At 43.9% G+C, this 19,732-nt stretch overlaps 1 protein-coding gene across 2 annotated transcripts in view; it reads left to right on the top strand.

Annotated features, from left to right (window-relative positions):
- The window catches only part of GNE (glucosamine (UDP-N-acetyl)-2-epimerase/N-acetylmannosamine kinase), a 92,121-nt gene that overhangs the window by 31,678 nt on the left and 40,711 nt on the right, over positions 1-19,732 (top strand). The window contains exon 1 of one of the 2 annotated variants that reach the window (XM_073591851.1): positions 17,358-17,565. The exons of the other annotated variant lie outside the window; for it this stretch is intronic. The gene's annotated coding sequence lies outside the window, so the exon portion shown is untranslated. Of the gene's footprint in view, positions 1-17,357; positions 17,566-19,732 lie in introns of those variants that run through there. 2 annotated transcript variants of the gene reach the window in all.

The following is a 19,732-nucleotide window of genomic DNA, read 5'->3' as shown; positions in this document are numbered from 1 at the left end:
TGGGAGAATCTATCCACAGAACTATTATGCCGTGTACACACGGGCGGACTTTTTGGCATCAAAGGTCCAACGGACTTTTGAAGGACTTCCGACAGACTTTCGAACGAACTGACTTGGCTACACACGATCACACCAAAGTCCGACGGATTTGTACGTGATGACGTACGACCGGACTAAAATAAGGAAGTTGATAGCCTGTAGCCAATAGCTTCCCCAGCGTCGGTTTTCGTCTGTCGGACTAGCATACAGACGAACGGATTTTTCTACCGGACTCAAATCTGTTGGAAAGATTTGAAACGTGTTTCAAATCTAAAGTCCGTCTGATTTTTGACCAGAAAGGTCTGTCGGAAGTCCGATGAAGCCCACACACTCGTTTCGTTCTGGCGGACGAGTTTGGTCGAAAAATCCGCCCCTGTGTACATGGCATAAGTCGTGCAATCCACAAATCCGACCTTTATGGAAGAGTGGCAAGAAGAAAGTCATTGTTGAAAAAAAGCCATAAGAAGTCCTGTTTGCAGTTTGCGAGAAGCCATGTGGGGGACACAGCAAACATGTGGAAGAAAGTGCTCTGAACAGATGAGACCAAAATTGAACTTTTTGGCCTAAAAGCAAAATGCTATGTGTGGCAGAAAACTAACACTACACATCACCCTGAACACACCATCCCCACTGTGATGAAACATGGTGGTGGCAGCATCATTTTGCGGGGATGCTTTTCTTCAGCAAGGACTGGGAAGCTGGTCAGAGTTGACAGGAAGATGGATGGAGCCAAAAACAGGGCAATCTTAGAATAAAACCTGTTAGAGTCTGCAAAAGACTTGAGACTGGGGCAGAGGTTCACCTTCCAGCGGGTCAACAACCCTAAACATACAGCCAGAGCTACAATGAAATGGTTTAGATCAAAGCATATTCACTTGTTAGAATGGCCCAGTCAAAGTCCAGACCTAAATCCAATTGAGAATCTGTGGCAAGGCTTGAAAATTGCTGTTCACAGACGTTCTCCATCAAATCTGATAGAGCTTGAGATATTTTGCACAGAAGAATGGGCAAAATGTCACTCTCTAGATGTGCATAGCTGGTAGAGACATCCCCAAAAAGACTTGCAGCTGTAATTGCAGCGAAAGGTGGTTCTACAAAGTATTGACTCAGAGGGGCTGAATACAAATGCATGCCACACTTTTCACATATTTATTTGTAAAAAAAATTGAAAACCATTTATCATTTTTCTTCCACTTATATGTGCCACTTTGTGTTGGTCTATCACATAAAATACCAATCAAATACATTTACATTTTTGTTTGTAACATGACAAAATGTGGAAAATTTAAAGGGGTACGAATACTTTTTCAAGGCACTGTACCTTCAACTATGTAGTGCAAGGGCCTGCGTTATTGCATACAAATTGAAAGTGTTTAGGTTTGGCCTCATATTACAGTATATGGTTTTGGTAAATCTAAAGGGAAAAAAAATCTAAAGAAAATTGTACAGTGTGTATCCAGCTTTTAAGAATGGGGGTGGGAGAAGGTTTAGCCTTAGATTTTGACTATCTTTTAGGCACATTCTATAAACTGCCAACACAATACCATACCATACAATTACCCACATTACACTTGTACTTACTGACAGTTTATTAGACTATATTGTAGCAAGATTTTTAAATGACCCAACACTAAAAAGATTTTTTCATCTTCAGCAGCATGTACTGTATATCATACTTAAACACTTTATCGTCATTTTGGATTACTTATAGAATTACCTGTCTCGCTCCGATTCCTCTTAAGCTACTATACTGCTAATTGCTAACTTCCTTTTTATTTTAATGCAGCAATAAACTATAGTTTATGGAAACCACCACCGTCATCACTGTGCCATCTTCATGAACTTCCAACTAATTAACATAAAACCCTCTCATTAAGATAATTAGGGTGAAGGAAGTCTACTTATGTATGCCAAAATGTATCTTCTGCCATTATCTTGGTGAAATACTTGGAACTTTAGTGTTAACATGATTGTGCTACATTTGTTATGTGGCCGTTAAAGAAGATTTCATGGCTTGGATTTGCCTAGTACTCTTGTATCCAAGATTGATTTTGTAGTGCAAAAAAAGTATGGCAAGAGTCACAATTTTCTAGTAAGAAGCTTTAATATGGTACAATAGGACAGCACCTCATTGCACTTTATAAATGAACTTCTCAGCATCGCTCCCAACTGTCCCTGATTTGGAGCAATGTCCCTCTGTCCTTCTTTCCTCCTCATTTGTTCCTCATTTTGGTCTGATCTATATAGTTGTATATAAAATGCACTTTTTATCTTTCAAAAAGTGTTTCACAATTTCTAAATGGCTGCATTTGTAAATCTTAAAAGCCAGTATAAAGGAATAGTAGTGGGGGTAAAAAAAAACACTTGTGGGTTTAAAGAGGTGGTAAACCGCAAGTGGTTAAAAAAAAAAAAAAGTAAATTCCCTGCAAGGCAATGTCATATTGTGCTAGTATGCATCACATATTAGCACATTATAAGAGACTTACCTTTAGAACAAAGCCATCCAGCGCTGCATTGTTACCGCTAAGAGGGCTGACATCTTCCCCCGGTCTTCCTTCCAGGTTCGTGGCCGGGGATGCGATGACATCACTCCCGCGTAGAGTCGGGAGCCACCGTTTATGGTATGGGCTCTGGAGGTCCGGAACTGTAAGCCGGACCTTCAAAGCGCATGCACCGGTGATGTCATCGGCTGCATGCACGCTGAAAATATTCACAGTACCTACAGGTAAGCCTATAATAAGGTGTAAGTGGTGTAACAGAGTTTACTTCTCCTTTTAAGGGGGTGTGACAGAGGTGTGTCCTATGCCAACATACTTTTGCTAATAGGTGTCCCTCATTCCCATCTCAAACAGCTGGGAGGTATACATTAGTACAAAATCCCTATCCCTATAGGTGTACATATTTTTGTGTCCATCAGACATAATAACCACTTCAGCCCCGGAAGAATTTACCCCCTTCCTGACCAGAGCACTTTTTACGATTCGGCACTGCGTCGCTTTAACTGACAATTGCACGGTCGTGCGACGCGGCTCTCAAACAAAATTGACGTCCTTTTTTTCCCACAAATAGAGCTTTCTTTTAGTGGTATTTGATCACCCCTGCGCTTTTTTATTTTTTGTGCTATAAACAAAAAAAGAGCGACAATTTTGAAAAAACGCATTATTTTTTACTTTTTGCTATAATAAATATCCCCCAAAAATATATAAAAAAACATTTTTTTTCCTCAGTTTAGGCTGATACGTATTCTTCTACATATTTTTGGTAAAAAAAATCGCAATAAGCGATTATTGATCGGTTTGCACAAAAGTTATAGCGTTTACAAAATAGGGGATAGTTTTATGGCATTTTTATTAATATATATTTTTTTTTTAAATGGCGGCGATCAGCGATTTTTATTGTGACTGCGACATTATGGCGGACACATTGGACATTTTTGACACATTTTTGGGACCATTGTCATTTATACAGCAATCAGTGCTATACAAATGCACTGATTCCTGTGTAAATGACACTGGCAGTGAAGGGGTTAACCACTAGGTGGCAGTGTAGGGGTTAAGTGTGTCCTAGGGGCGTGTTTCTAACTGTGAGGGGCATGGCTGTGTGTGACATGTGACTGATCTCTGCTCCGATGACAGGGAGCAGAGATCCAGTGACACTGTCACTAGGCAGAACGGGGAGATGCTGTTTACATTAGCATCTCCCCGTTCTTCCTCCCCATGAGGCGATCGCGGGTATGCCCGTGGCGATCGAGTCCGCGGGACCCGCGACCCAACTCGCGGAGCTTGCCGCGGGCGCGCGCCCGCTGGCCGCCTCTTAAAGGGGAACGTACAGGTATGTGGTTTTGCCTGTACGTGCCCTTCTGCTGCAGTATATCTGCGTGAGGCGGTCGGCAAGTGGTTAAGGGTTCCCTCTCAGTAAGATTTTCCTGTTGACCCTCTAGGATAGCCATTCTCAACCAGGGTTCTGCAAAACCCTAGAGTTCCTCCAGAGAGGTTACTAGAGCTGTAGCTGATTAATCTCCCATTCTCGATGGTTCCAGGCCCAATGCCACTTGGCAGAGTCGGCACCTTGGTACCAATGATCTTTTAAGCTGTCTGTAAGGGGGCATTTCTTCCCACTGGTCACTAATATAAGGGGTGTTTTTCTCACTGTTCCCTGATTTTACCAGGTGTTCCCTGAGACCCAAAAATAATTGCAAGGGTTCCTCTGGGGTAAAAAGGTTGAGAAAGCCTGCAGTAGGAAAACATAAATGGCCCAATTGGCATAAACAGTGTTCAGACTTAGGAGCATCTCGGTCTAGGGTATGGTCATTTAGGGTTTTGAAAGGCTACACAACAAAAATCTGTTATATACTTAAAGCGGAGTTCCACCCAAAAGTGGACCTTCTGCTTATCTGTCTCCCCCCCCCCCCTTCGTTGCCACATTTGGACCTTTCAGGGGGGAATGGGTACCTGTTTTTGTGAACCGGCTGTGAAGCTGAAAGGCTCTACTGCCGGTTTCCCTTAACAGGAATGGCGGGGGCAGCACCCGAAAGTCGGCTGGGGTGCTGACATCGCGGGAACCCTGGACAGGTAAGTGTCCTAATATTAAAAGTCAGTAGCTACAGTATTTGTAGCTGCTGAGTTTTAATTTTTCGTGGGGGGGCCGGAACACCCCCACTAAAGACAAAAAGCACCTGTTCCTATGACAACTACTGTATAAGAACTAGGGGTGCCTCAGAGCAATAGCAAGTCCATTTGGGTATTCACATATATAGGTAATGTTCATTATATGGCCTAAATGGTAATCATATCGGCCATATGGCCAAAATGCATTTTATTAAGGGAGGCGGTCATGGGGCACTTACATTTTGACTTACTTTAACCACTTCAGCCCCGGAAGGATTTACCTCCTTCCTGACCAGTGCGTTTTTTGCGATTTGGCACTGCGTCACTTTAACTGACAAGTGCGCGGTCGTGCGACGTGGCTCCCAAACAAAATTGACGTCCTTTTTTCCCCACAAATAGAGCTTTCTTTTGGTGGTATTTGATCACCTCTGCGGTTTTTATTTTTTACGCTATAAACAAAATAAGAGCGACAATTTTGAAAAAAACGCATTATTTTTTACATTTTGCTATAATAAATATCCCCCAAAAATATATAAAAAAAAAACCTTTTTTTTTTTCCTCAGTTTAGGCCGATACGTATTCTTCTACATATTGTTGGTAAGAAAAAATCGCAATAAGCGTTTATTGATTGGTTTGCGCAAAAGTTATAACGTTTACAAAATAGGGGATAGTTTTATGGCATTTTTAATAATATTTTTTTTTTACTAGTAATGGCGGCGATCAGCGATTTTTTTTTTTTTTTTTTTTTTTTTTTTTTTTTTTTATTGTGACTGCGACATTATGGCGGACATGTCGGACATTTTTGGGACCATTGTCATTTATACAGCAATCAGTGCTATAAAAAGGCACTGATTCCTGTGTAAATGACACTGTGAAGGGGTTAACCACTAGGGGGCAGGGAGGGGTTAAGTCAGTACTAGGGATGTGTTCTAACTGTAGGGGGGATGGGCTGTGTGTGACACTTCACTGATCTCTGCTCCTGATGACAGGGAGCAGAGATCAGTGACACTGTCACTAGGCAGAACGGGGATATACTGTTTAGATCAGCATCTCCCCATTCGTCCTCTCCGTGAGGTGATCGCGGGTATCCCCGTGGCGATCGAGCCTGCGCGACCTGACTCACGGAGCCCGCGGCAGGCGCGCGCGCTGGCAGATTCAAAGTAACGTACAGGTACGTTACTTTGCGCAGCCATGCCATTCTGCCGACGTATATCTACAGGAGGCGGTCGGCAAGTGGTTAAGGTTACTTTCACACTGAGGCGCTTTACAGGCGTTTTAGTGCTAAAAATAGCACTTGCAAAGCGCCTCTCCTGTCACTCCAGTGTGAGAGCCTGAGTGAACCTTATGGGGCAAACAGCGAACATTATGGGGTGTTCGTGGGAAAGTTGAGCGCCGCGGAACGCCCCATAATGCTCTGGGAGATCACAGTGCATTGCTGTATGTTGATTGGCCAAAGCCTGCACCGGACCCGCATGCTTTAGCCAATCACAGAGCGCTCTGCTGAGAGAGCCTTAATTGGCCAAAGGCATCATGGCTCAGGGGGACTAAGTCCACGCCCCACACTATATACGGCTGCTTACATAGCGGCCGTGTGTAGTGTTGTTGGCGTGGACAGAGAGATAGCTTGAGTTAGATTAAGCAGGCAGGTTATTCAGTTAGTGGCAGTGTATTTGATATATATATATATACAGTCAGTCTAGTGTGTGTGTGTGTGTGTGTGTGTGTATGTATGTGTAACATACACTGCATTTAGCATAGACTATATATTCAGTGTTTACTCTATATTCGGTAGTGCAGGCAGTGTATTAATAAATATATATACTCCTGCATCCAGTGTAGCCTATATCTACAGTGCATTCGTGGTGTACTGTTTCTAATTGTCAGAAACCATTAATCAGACCGAGACAGAAGTACAGTTAAATCACACTTGCTTAATAATAAAAGTAAATAGAACAAATGCAGTCAAAACATGGCCAAAGTACGGTAACCGGAACGGATAGTCAGCCAATCCAGAAAGTCAGGGATCAGTGTAGTGGATCAGCAAGCAGGATCTGGAGCCAGAAGGGATGTCAGCCAAGCAAGTCTTTAACTGGAACACAGGAGATAGTCTCTGCGATGTTGATGTTGGCGAAGGCAAAGATCCTCTGGGCTGGATGGCTTAAGTGTGTGTGTGTGTGTGTGTGTGTGTGTGTGTGTGTGTGTGTGTGTGTGTATATATATATATATATATATATATATATATATATATATATATATATATATTGTACATTCAGTGTAGTGTGTATATATACAGTACATTCGGTGGTGTATACTTTCTATTACACTTCAGGTGGTGTACACAGTATCTAATGTGTACAGTTTCTACTAAACTTCAGGTGGTGTACACAGTATCTAATACAGTGTGTACAGTTTTTCTACTACACTTCTGGTGGTGTACACAGTATCTAATGCAGTGTGTACAATTTCTACTACTTTTCTGGTACACGGTATACAACACAGTGCAGCCATTGTACAGTTCCTAATACAGTGCAGGTGGTGTACACAGTATCCAATACAGTGTGTACAGTTTCTAATACACTTCAGGCAATATATATATATATATATATATATATATATATATATATATATATACATACACACACAGTCTAGTGTGTGTGTGTGTGTAAAAAAAAAATAAAAAATTATATATATATCTCTCATCAGGTGGGTTACCCTCTTCTCTTTTAATCCTTATTCTATCAAGGCACCGTCAAGGTGGACTCCCGACCTTCCACCATGAATGGATAAAGAAAAGACGTGGATTGATGCTTTGATGCAAAAAGTGTCCTTTTACTCCTAATCTTTCATTACATAGTCTTAAATGCAAGCCACTGTACAGTTCCGAGCGCAAGTCGCTCTTCGTCAGGCTTTTCTGGCTGTGTGTGAAAAGCCAAACCACATCATGTTCTCTTATCAGCACCCAGCCTAGTTCACACATGTGTTCACTTAACTAATTACTATAGACAAACTACTTGTATACATTCAAATAGTTAACCCCTATTAAATAAACCCAATATGGTGAACTATCTTATATTCCCTAATATAGAAATTATTTACATCAATTTCATCCTATTGTATATCATCTTCCATCAACATGTTATTATGGAGTAAATAAACTCTCTCACATATTTAAATATCGATCTCATTCAATAGATATCATAAATATAATGACATTCTTGATCGTGTCTCAGATCTCATCACAGATTCCAGCTGATATTCTATTTAATATTCCCAAGGATCTAAAAAGAATACAATGCACGCAAACCAATGATTATAGTCACTCTGTACCTAGTATCCAATTTCTTTACAAATAAGTATAAGTCATAATCCTTGTTCATACCATCAGGATGCAAGGACTGTAATTTGTTGATCCACCAAACCTCACGTTTTTTTCAGTTTCAAAATCCTATCCCCCCCTCTTTTATCACGAGGGATTTCTTCTAATACCATAAATCGTAGGTCGGTGTCTCTATGTCCCATCTCAGAAAAGTGACGCGATACAGGGAGACCTGACTGGGGATGTCGGATCGTACTGCGATGCTGTGCAATGCGATCTTTGATGTTTTGTGTCGTCTCACCCACGTAAAGGAGATTGCAAGGGCACATAAGGATATAAATCACATATGATGACTGACATGTGTAGAAGCCATTTACTGTTATCTTGTTGTTTGTTCTAGGGTGGAGGAAATGATTACCCTTAATCATTAGGTTACATTGGATACAGTTAAGACAAGGGTAACAACCCTTCCTTTTACTACCGAGAAAAGTCGTTCTTTTCTCCTCCTGAATACCAGGTTTGAATTCAGATCGCACCAAAAGATCGCGCAAGGTTTTATTGCGCCGGTATGCTTTCATAGGAGTTTGTTGAAACTCCTATCTGGGGGTATGATCGTTTCAGTATTGTCCAATGTTTCCTTAATATATTGAAGATCTTATCACTGTAGCTGTTAAATTGAAAGACAAATGTAATCCTAGGTCTATCAGGTAAATATTTTTTCTTCTCACAACTACCAATGGGCTTCAAAATTTTATTTAGTTCCTGTCTAATCAAACCTTCCGGATAGCCCCTCTCCTTAAATTTACAGCACATTTCATCCAATCTTTGATCCCTTATTGCAGTGTCACTCACAATCCGCATCACTCTGAGAAGTTGGCTTCTAATAATAGAACTAAAAACGTGGGGGGGATGGTAACTGTCATACCTTAACAACTGATTCCTATCTGTGGGCTTGGTGTATATATCAGTTTCAATCCGTCCTGGTGTATAAACCTCTACAATCAGACCCTACATGGAGTATTAGAAAGACTTTAGAGAGTATTGTAAAACCAGCGTTTAAGGAAGGGTCAATTTCACATGACCTATATGATTTTTTGTTACCAACGCACACCCGTATCCCGGTCTTGTACATACTCCCTAAAATCCATAAGGATAAACATTCTCCACCAGGACGCCCGATTGTATCGGGGAGAGACTCGATTTTTGTACCCACGGCCAAACTATTGGACAGAGTGTTATCACCTTTGGTGAGAAATACCCCGTCCTATATTAAGGACTCCGGTGACTTTTTGTCTAAAATTAGGGACCTACCACAAATTCATGACGAATTCATCCTTGTCACTTGGGATGTAACAAGCCTATACACATCAATTCCACATAGAGCCGGAGTTGAAGCAGCGATGAGCCTAATCAAGGACTGTCATGAGTACTCGGAAGCTCAGATCTCCTTTTTTGAAAAGTTATTTAATTTGGTTTTACATAATAACTATTTTCTTTTCAGGGATCAGTACTATGTACAATTGACGGGGGTTGCTATGGGCTCCAATGTTGCCCCGCCATATGCATGTTCATTTATGCACGATTTTGAACAGAAATATATTTTTGTCAATGAAATTTTTCGGGAACATTGCGCCACCTGGTGGCGCTATATAGATGACATTTTTGCCATATGGTGGGGCAACATTGAATCACTTAAAGCCTTTGACGAGATGATCAATAGTTTTTCACCGAATATCCAGTTTAAAATACACATTGGTGGGGTTCCCTTTTTGGATATACGGGCATACACAAAACAAGGACGGATTGAAACTGATATATACACCAAGCCCACAGATAGGAATCAGTTGTTAAGGTATGACAGTTACCATCCCCCCCCACGTTTTTAGTTCTATTATTAGAAGCCAACTTCTCAGAGTGATGCAGATTGTGAGTGACACTGCAATAAGGGATCAAAGATTGGATGAAATGTGCTGTAAATTTAAGGAGAGGGGCTATCCGGAAGGTTTGATTAGACAGGAACTAAATAAAATTTTGAAGCCCATTGGTAGTTGTGAGAAGAAAAAATATTTACCTGATAGACCTAGGATTCCATTTGTCTTTCAACTTAACAGCTACAGTGATAAGATCTTCAATATATTAAGGAAACATTGGACAATACTGAAACGATCATACCCCCAGATAGGAGTTTCAACAAACTCCTATGAAAGCATACCGGCGCAATAAAACCTTGCGCGATCTTTTGGTGCGATCTGAATTCAAACCTGGTATTCAGGAGGAGAAAAGAACGACTTTTCTCGGTAGTAAAAGGAAGGGTTGTTACCCTTGTCTTAACTGTATCCAATGTAACCTAATGATTAAGAGTAATCATTTCCTCCACCCTAGAACAAACAACAAGATAACAGTAAATGGCTTCTACACATGTCAGTCATCATATGTGATTTATATCCTTATGTGCCCTTGCAATCTCCTTTACGTGGGTGAGACGACACAAAACATCAAAGATCGCATTCACAGCATCGCAGTACGATGCGACATCCCCAGTCAGGTCTCCCTGTATCGCGTCACTTTTCTGAGATGGGACATAGAGACACCGACCTACGATTTATGGTATTAGAAGAAATCCCTCGTGATAAAAGAGGGGGGGATAGGATTTTGAAACTGAAAAAACGTGAGGTTTGGTGGATCAACAAATTACAGTCCTTGCATCCTGATGGTATGAACAAGGATTATGACTTATACTTATTTGTATAGAAATTGGATACTAGGTACAGAGTGACTATAATCATGGTTTGCGTGCATTGTATTCTTTTTAGATCCTTGGGAATATTAAATAGAATATCAGCTGGAATCTGTGATGAGATCTGAGACACGATCAAGAATGTCATTATATTTATGATATCTATTGAATAAGATCGATATTTAAATATGTGAGAGAGTTTATTTACTCCATAATAACATGTTGATGGAAGATGATATACAATAGGATGAAATTGATGTAAATAATTTCTATATTAGGGAATATAAGATAGTTCACCATGTTGGGTTTATTTAATAGGGGTTAACTATTTGAATGTATACAAGTAGTTTGTCTATAGTAATTAGTTAAGTGAACACATGTGTGAACTAGGCTGGGTGCTGATAAGAGAACATGATGTGGTTTGGCTTTTCACACACAGCCAGAAAAGCCTGACGAAGAGCGACTTGCGCTCGGAACTGTGGCTTGCATTTAAGACTATGTAATGAAAGATTTCCAGTAAAAGGACACTTTTTGCATCAAAGCATCGATCCACGTCTTTTATATATATATATATATATTATATATATATATTCTGCATTCAGTGTAGCCCATATATACACTTCAGGCGGTGGTGTATAGTTTCTAATACACTTCAGGCGGTGTACACAGTATATAATACAGTGTAGTGTGGTGTTGCAAAACAAAAACTACATCATGTCCGGAAGGCCACCAAGGAGAGGCAGACGCTCACAGGACACTAAAAGAGGGCAAGCAGCCTGTGTCTACAGTCAACAGTTGTGGTTGTGGACATGGTGCATCCTCTGCAGGTGGCTGCGGGGCACGCTTGTCCTTTTTTTTCTGCTGCTCGCCATGTTATTGAGCTGCAACATGCAGAAGAGTTGGTGGAGTGGATAACGAAGCCCTCCTCATCCTCCTCTGTCACCCAGGGTCAGAATAGTTTGCCTTCCAACGCAGCTGCCAAAGTGGCCTATTCCACAGTCACTACTTCCTTAGCCCCACCATCATGCACGGAGGAGTCCCCGGAATTATTCGACCACAGTGTCGGGTACATGCTGTTGGAGGATGCACAGTGATTTGAAGGTTTCGATGTTGGTTCCCAGGTTCATGAAGGGAGTAACGTGAGCCCAGAGAGGGAGTGCCACAGAAGGACAAGAAACTGGCAGTCATGTTCCCCCAGCTGCAGCATACTGCCAAGTTTTCTCCAGTGACGAGGAGGGAGGGGATGATGAGGTCACTGACTGTACTTGGGTGCCTGAGAGGAGGAAAGTGAGGAGGAGGCACAACTCCAACGAGGCAGGATGTCCTCTAGGGGGCAGCTTAAGGGAAACCACCCTATTGTATCACACCACAGAGCTCCACAGGTCCAGGGCGCTGTTGACTCCCCGCTGATTTTTAAAAGTTCCTTGGTGTGGACCTTTTTCAATATGTATGCAGCAGATCGTACCATTGCTGTTTGCAACCTATGTCTGAAGCAGATCAAGCGTGGCCAGAACAGCATCCGCTTGGGCACTACATGGTTGACCAGAGATATGACGACCTGCCATGCAGTCCGTTGGCAACAGCACTTGAAAGACCCACATCAAAGAAGTCCTTTCAAAAACCTGCACTGAGAGGAATGAAGGTATAACAATAGGTGTCCTAAGTACTTGCAGCCAATCTGCTAGCAGTACACCACCAATTGATTTTAGCAGGCAAATTTCCCTACCCCAGTTGCTGAACCATAAAAAGAAATTCGGTCCCAGCCATCCACATACTCAGCGTCCAAATGCTAGCTTGGTCAAATTGCTAGCACTACAACTGCTGCCTTTTCAGCTGGTAGACTCTGCCCCCTTTCGTGAATTTGTGGATTGTGCTGTACCTCAGTGGCAGGTTCCAAAACGCCATTTCTTTTCACGAAAGGCCATTCCGGCTCTCTACCGGCATGTGGAAGGCAATGTTTTGGCCTTGTTGGACAGGACGGTCAGCAGTAAGGTTCATATTACTGCTGACTCATGGTCCAGCAGGCATGGGCAGGGATGTTACCTTTCCTTCATGGTGCACTGGGTAACTCTGATGGCAGCTGGGAAGGATACAGGCCAGGGTTCAGTGTTGTTGGAGTTTGTTCTGCCACCACGCCTCCAGAATGCTAGTGGTGATTCTGCCACGGCTCTTTCCTCCATCCCCTCTTCTTCTTCCTCTATCCTCTTCTGCAGATTTGTCCTTTGAACCAGCGGTGCTCCGTAAGCGTTCAAGGGGCTACGCAAGCAGTGAAGCTAAAAGATGCCTTGTGGTGCTTGAGTTGGTCTGCCTAGGGGACAGGAGCCACACTGGGGCAGAGATTCTGTCAGCTCTGCAGGGGCAGGCTCAGAGGTGGTTGACGCCACGCCAGCTTCAGCCAGGAATGGTTGTATGCGACAATGGCACCAACCTTCTCTCCCCTCCGACAGGGACACTTGACCCATGTTCCATGTTTGGCACACATCTTGAATTTGGTGGTGCAGCGGTTCTTGAGCAGGTACCCAGGCTTACAAGATCTCTTGAGGCAGGCCAGAAAAGTCACGGTCATTTCTGCCGGTCATACAATGCCAGTGCTCGGCTGGCTGACATATAACGGGAATTCAACCTGCCCACCAACCGCCTCATTTGTGACATGCCCACCAGGTGGAACTCAACGTTGGCAATGCTGCAGCGGCTGCACACACAGCAGAAAGCCAGAGTACCTGTGCGAGTATGGCACCAGGACAAGGTCAGGGGAGCCTGGCTTCTTTTCGCCATGCCAGTGGCTAGTGATCAAGGATGCATGCATTGTCCTGTCACAATTTGATGAGGCCACAAGGATGGTGAGCAGCAACAATGCATGCATCAGTGACACTGTCCCTCTAATCTTCCTGCTGGAGCACACGCTTCGTGGAATCATGGACAGGGCACTTGAGGCAGATCAGCGGGAGGAAGAGGACTTCCTTTCTTCTTCAAGGCCCCCTTTATCCAGATAGTATTCCTGCGAGCCCACCAAACACACAGGATAAAGAGGAGGAGAATTGTGTCAGCATGGATGTAGAGGATAACACTCAGCAGCAGTCTTCAAAGGATGGTTTTCATTCCCCAGAAACCCAAGGAGTTGTAAGTGGCTGGGAGGAGTTAGCTACGGATAATGTAATCCTTAGTGACTGAGGATTCATAAACGAATGCCTCTGCAAACTAATGCTGCATGGCCTCCCTGATTCTGCAAAGCCTGCAAAAGGACCCTAGGATTTGAGGGATCGTTTCTGGCTGGCAACCCTTCTTGAACCACGTTACAAGGGTAAGGTTGCAGAACTCATCCTACCTTTGCAGAGGGAGCAGAGGATGAAACATCTTCAGGAGGACTTGAAGAAAGATTTGTGCAACGCATTTCCAGACCCTGGGAGGAGGTTACCATTTCCTGGTGCTGGACTGTGTTTTGCTGAGGCTTCATTCAGCCAGAGGAAGAGCGGTGGAGAAGGTTGCCAGCTGACCGTTGCCTTTAATCAATTTTTCAGTCCTCAGTGCCAAGGTCTGATCAGTTCAAGCAACCATCGCCAGCGTCTGCATTATATTGTGCAGAAATATCTAGGGGCAAGAGCAGACTTGGAGACCTTTCCAACAGAGCATCCACTGGGTTACTGGATCTTGAGGATGGACCACTGGCCAGAACTTGCTTAATATGCAATCGAGCAATTGGCCTGTCCTGCATCCAGCGTGCTTTCTGAACACACATTCAGTGCTGCTGGAGGATTTGTAACGGAGGAAAGAGTGCGTCTGTCCACAGACTTCGTTAATAGGCTCACATTCATAAAAACTAATCCGTCTTGGATCAGCAGCTGTCAAGCACCTGATGCTGATGTAACTGGTTGAACTTGCTATGGATGTGGGATCCCTTGAAGACTGCCTATGCTGACTATCCTATTCCTCCTCAATCTTGATAAAGCTAGCTTCCAACAATATTTTTGGTTTTGGAAACCACCACCCAAGGTAATTACAATTTTTTGATATAATATTTCACAACAGGGCCCATTCCTGCACCCAAAAAGAGTATCTGTGAGGGGTTACAGACAGTTTTGTGGCACCACCACCCAAGGCCCAATTTTTCTGCCCCTGTTTAACAGGGGCATGTAATTACAATCTTTGATAACAATATTTCACAGTAGGGCCCGTTCCTGCGCCCAACAAGACTAACTGTAACGGCTTACAGTGTTCTGGCACCACCAAAACCAAAGGCCCAATTTTTCTGCTACTGTTTAACAGGGGTATGTAATTACTATTTTTGAAATAATAGTTAAGCAGGGCCCGTTCCTGCACCCAACAAGAGTAACTGTGAGGGGTTACAGTGTTCTGGTACCACCAACACCTAAGGCCCAGTTTTTCTGCAGAGTATATAGGGCAGGCCATATAGTATATATATTACTGTTCAAAGTATATAGTGCCTGGGGGACCCCCATGCCATTTTTTTTTTTACATTTTGGTGCGGGGTTCCCCTTAATAACCATACCAGTCCTGAAGGGCCTGGTATGGATTTTGGGAGGGACATCCACACCAATTTTTTTTTTTTTTTTGGTGCGGGGTTCCCCTTAATATTCATACCAGACCCAAAGGGCCTGGTAATGGACTGGGGGGCCACCCTAATTTTTTTCAGTGCATTACAGCCGTGAACAGTTTTAGAAGACATTTTTTCCTTTTATAACAGTACCACAGCAAAATTACATTTCTAAACATAGGAAAGATGCACTGCTTTGACATACTCAGGACACCCCCCCCCCCCCCCAGGCACGATATATAAAGGAATATTTCATTTTTATTGTTTCACTTTAGGCATTATTAAAATCACTGCTCCCGAAAAAACTGACATTTTGAAAAACTTTTTTTTGCATTGATACATGTCCCTTGGGACAGGACTCGGGTCCCCAAACACTTTTTATGGCAATAACTTGCATATAAGCCTTAAAAATTAGCACTTTTCGCACAAATTTTTTGCCTGTTAGCATGTTCTGCTGTGAATCGAACCAAGGGGTGTTCGGCTCATCCCTAGTTCTAAGTAATTTTCTAGTAAAAAATACTGATTGTTACATGTAAACAAAAAGTGCCAGAAAAGGCCTAGTCTGGAGGTGGATACAGACAGTCCATGGTTTAGTCATCACATGCAGAAAGCAACTGCTGTCTTACTTGTAAGAAAATATACAAAGAAAAAAAGAAAGTAATTTGATCGACATAAAAATGTAATTTTATTTTCATGGTTGATTACAAACCACTGAAAAGGACATTGTAATTTCTGGCGCTTGAGGCAAAACTTATTTAGGCACATGATCCCAAGTAGCTGATACTTCAAAGGCAATGTTAAATCCTTCCTAAGTAAACGGGTTCAGAAAGGTCCTGTGACCATTTTCAGACAAGCTCACTTAAATGGTGGATTTTCTGAGAGACTTTCTTGATAACATCATTATGAATTGGGTCTGTGACTTTAAAATGTATTGATAGAAAGTCCATTTCATAGCTGTGTCATAATCTGATGACCAACAGCACTTACAAGCTTTGAACAAAGACTCCAAAGAAAAGTAAAAGTTACACCAAAAATGAGCCCCCCCATGCTCCAAAGCACCCCCTCTATGTTGAAGGCATGTGGCTTGGTATGGTTCTGATGGGGGGAGTGGATCACTCGTTCCTCCCCCTTTCCTGACCTGCCAAGCTGCATGCTCTGATAAGAGTCTGGTATGGATTTTGGGGGGAACCCCATGGCGTTTAAAGAAAAAAACTTTGTGGGGTTCCCCTTAAAATCCATACCAGACCCGAAGGGCCTAATATATGGATTGGAGGGGGACTCCACGCTGTTTTTGTTTTGTTTTTCTCTGTTTTTTTATTGGCATCAATGGCGCTCGCTCCCCCACCTTTTCTGACCTGCCGGGCTGCATTCTTGGATAAGGGTCTGGTATGTGACCACTCCCACCCCCCCCCTTTTACTTACCTGAGCCTTGGAACTTCACCCGGCGGGGACGCACTGTCTCTCTGCCCGGGGTTCTCTGCTCTTGATTGGATAGATTGATAGCAGTGCAGCCATTGGCTCCTGCTGCTGTCAATCAAATCCAATGACGCGGGCGCCGGGAAGCAGGGCCATGTCCGGCATCCGTGTCTATGGACGCCGAATGCTGAACTCGGGAGCGTGCCTGCGAGGAAACCCCCCGGGAGAGCGCTTCTCCTAGGGGGTTATCTGATGTGGGGAGGAGCCGCAAGAGGGACCCCAGAAGAGCAGGTTCGGGGCCACTCTGCAAAACGAGCTGCACAGTTGAGGTAAGTATGACATGTTTGTTATTTATTTTATTTTTTTAATAATCGAAGCTTTACAATCACTTTAAGAAAGGTGAGCTTTTTTTTAATGTTGGCACCAGGGAGTCTCGGTGCAGAAGCCTGTACGCAGGTTATTTAGACACACAAAAGAGGGGGAGTGGTGGCAGAGATAAGCGTTTGTTCTGTGCAGGGTTCATTGCACTGAGAGCTGACATCAAATATTTGACTACACATCCATCTATCAGCCGCACGCAGTTCTTATAAACACATCTCTTCACAAGCCAGCTATTCCCGGCAGCAACGCCCACACGAAGCCCCGCCTAAGTGCGATGCTATTGGGGGACGAAGCCCCACTCTGCTCGTGCTCGTTGCATTGGGTATGTGGGTTGTGGCCACGCCCCGTTTCTCTGGCCCAACACTGCAGAAGCGCGAGCTTGCCGCAACCCTCCCTCGTGCCCGCGCTTAGCCTGGCATCTCCAGCGTGGCAAAGGCCCCGAGCTCTCCCTCCCTGCGCTGTGTGTGTGAAGCGGCCAGGAACCCGGAAGAGGGGACGGCGCCGTGTGTGTTATAAGGTGACCGTATGTTTCTTCTTACTGGGCCCCCTCCTCGCCTGCTCCTCTCCGCCGCCTCTTTCCAGTGCTCCTCTCTGCTCGCTCATTCTGTACTCTAGGTTTGCAGTGACCTAGATATGAATTAATACTAGGTATCCTGCAGTGTGAGATCATACAGCCATAGCTCCCAACTGTCCCTGATTTGGAGCAATGTCCCACTTTCCTCCTCATTTTAGTCTGATCTATATAGTTGTATATAAAATGCACTTTTTATCTTTCAAAAAGTGTTTCCCAGTGCTAAACCTTTCATCCAATTTATAAAATGCTGCATTTGTACATTTTAAAAGCCAATATAAAGGAATAGTAGTGATTAAAAAAAAAAGCCTTTGTGGATTTAATTAACCTTCCCTTTTTTTTTTTTTTTTTTGTTAATTCTCCTTTAACCACCTCATGCCCACCGGCCGTCAAATGACGGTTGGGTGGCGCAGCTCTCGTTCTGGGAGGCTGTCCTCCCAGGACAACCGCTCTCACGCTCATCGCGGCCATCGTTGTACACATCCTTGTAAAGAGTCTCTGACGGAGGCTCTTTACCACGTGATCAGCCGTGTCCAATCACGGCTGATCACGATGTCAATAGGAAGAGCTGTTGATCGGCTTTTCCTCACTCGCGTCCGACAGACGCAAGTAGAGGAGAGCTGATCGGCGGCTCTCCTGACGGGGGGGGGGGGGGGGTGCTGTTTATCAGCGCAGCCCCCCCTTGGATGCCTGCACTAGATCACCAGGGATTGGCAGCACCCTGGACCACCAGGGAATTACCAATCAGTGCCCATCCCCAATGCCTGCCAGTGCCATCAGTGATGCCTATCAGTGCCACCAATAAGTACCCATCAGTGCCACCCATGAATGCCCATAAGTGAAGCAGAAAACATACTTATTTACAAAATTTTATAACGGAAACAAAAGAAAACCATTTTTTTTTTTTTTTGAAAATTTTTAGGTCTTTTTATTTGTTTAGCAAGAAATAAAATCCGCAGAGGTGATCAAATACCACCAAAAGAAAGCTCTTTGTGAGAACAAAATGATAAAAATTCTGTTTGAGTACAGTGTAGCATGACCGCACGATTGTGATTTAAACTGCGACAGCACTGAAAATTGGCTTGGGCAGGAAGGGGATGTAAGTGTCCGGTATTGAGAGGCATGTCCTATGCTTACATACGTTTGCTAGTAGGTGTCCCTTATTCCCATCTCAAAATTTTGGGAGGTATGCTCACAGCTGTGGTATGGGATCCAATAAAATGCCCTCTGTGTTTGTGTGGGATAGGGTTGCCACATCATCCCTTTAATCCAGAACACACAATAATTACACAGGTTCTGTGTCGGTTTAAGGTGGTAATTTAAGTCAGTGCCTCATCTGCATTAAATCAGCCACAGAACTAAGGATGAGCTCCGGCTTGTTCGCACAGCCCACGTGAAGAGCTGCCAGGAAGTCGGCACTGCGGAGCGCTAATCACAAGCAGTGAGACATTGTCCCAATGTGCGGCTACAAAGGTCGGGAAATGTCTCACTGCTTGCGATTAGCGCTGTGCAGTGCCGACTTCCTGGCGGGCTCTGCACACGCTGTTTGCGTACACGCCTGAGCTCATCCTTACTCAGAACCTGTGTAATTAATGTGTCCTGGATTAAAGGGGTGATGTGGCAACCCTATTGTGGGAGCATTTGATAAATTAAACTTGTATGGAGCCGCACTTTCCCTGGGAGAAAACTTGTGACAGGGCTGGCTTCACACATTTTTCCTCTGCGCTCATTTTGAATGGTACCGCAGTGCATTTAGGCAGCATCCGCACATACAGTGCAACGCACCACAATCAGCACTGGTGTTTCCCAGCTCTGTAAAAGGTTTCAGATGCCGGGAGGCGGGCATTCGAGTCATGTGACCACTGTGATTGGCATTGGGAGATTACCGATCCCTAGGAATGGCGCTCGGGGGTGTTAAGGATCCCACATGCCCGATCCTGCCAGGAAGCCCACACTGCTAATCATAGGCAATGAGGCATTTCCTGATCCGCGGCTGCACAGATCGGGAAATGTCCCGCTTCCTGTGATTAGCCGTGTGCAGTGTCGGCTTCCTAGCGGGATCCCGAACACACCCGAGCCCATGTCTACTGCCTGCTAAGGATGGGCTCAGGCG

Source organism: Aquarana catesbeiana, linkage group LG01, assembly GCF_042186555.1.
Source record: "Aquarana catesbeiana isolate 2022-GZ linkage group LG01, ASM4218655v1, whole genome shotgun sequence".
Classification (NCBI taxonomy): domain Eukaryota; kingdom Metazoa; phylum Chordata; class Amphibia; order Anura; family Ranidae; genus Aquarana; species Aquarana catesbeiana.
Note: the sequence above shows the minus strand (reverse complement) of the source record. Positions and strands in the feature narration are given on the sequence as shown.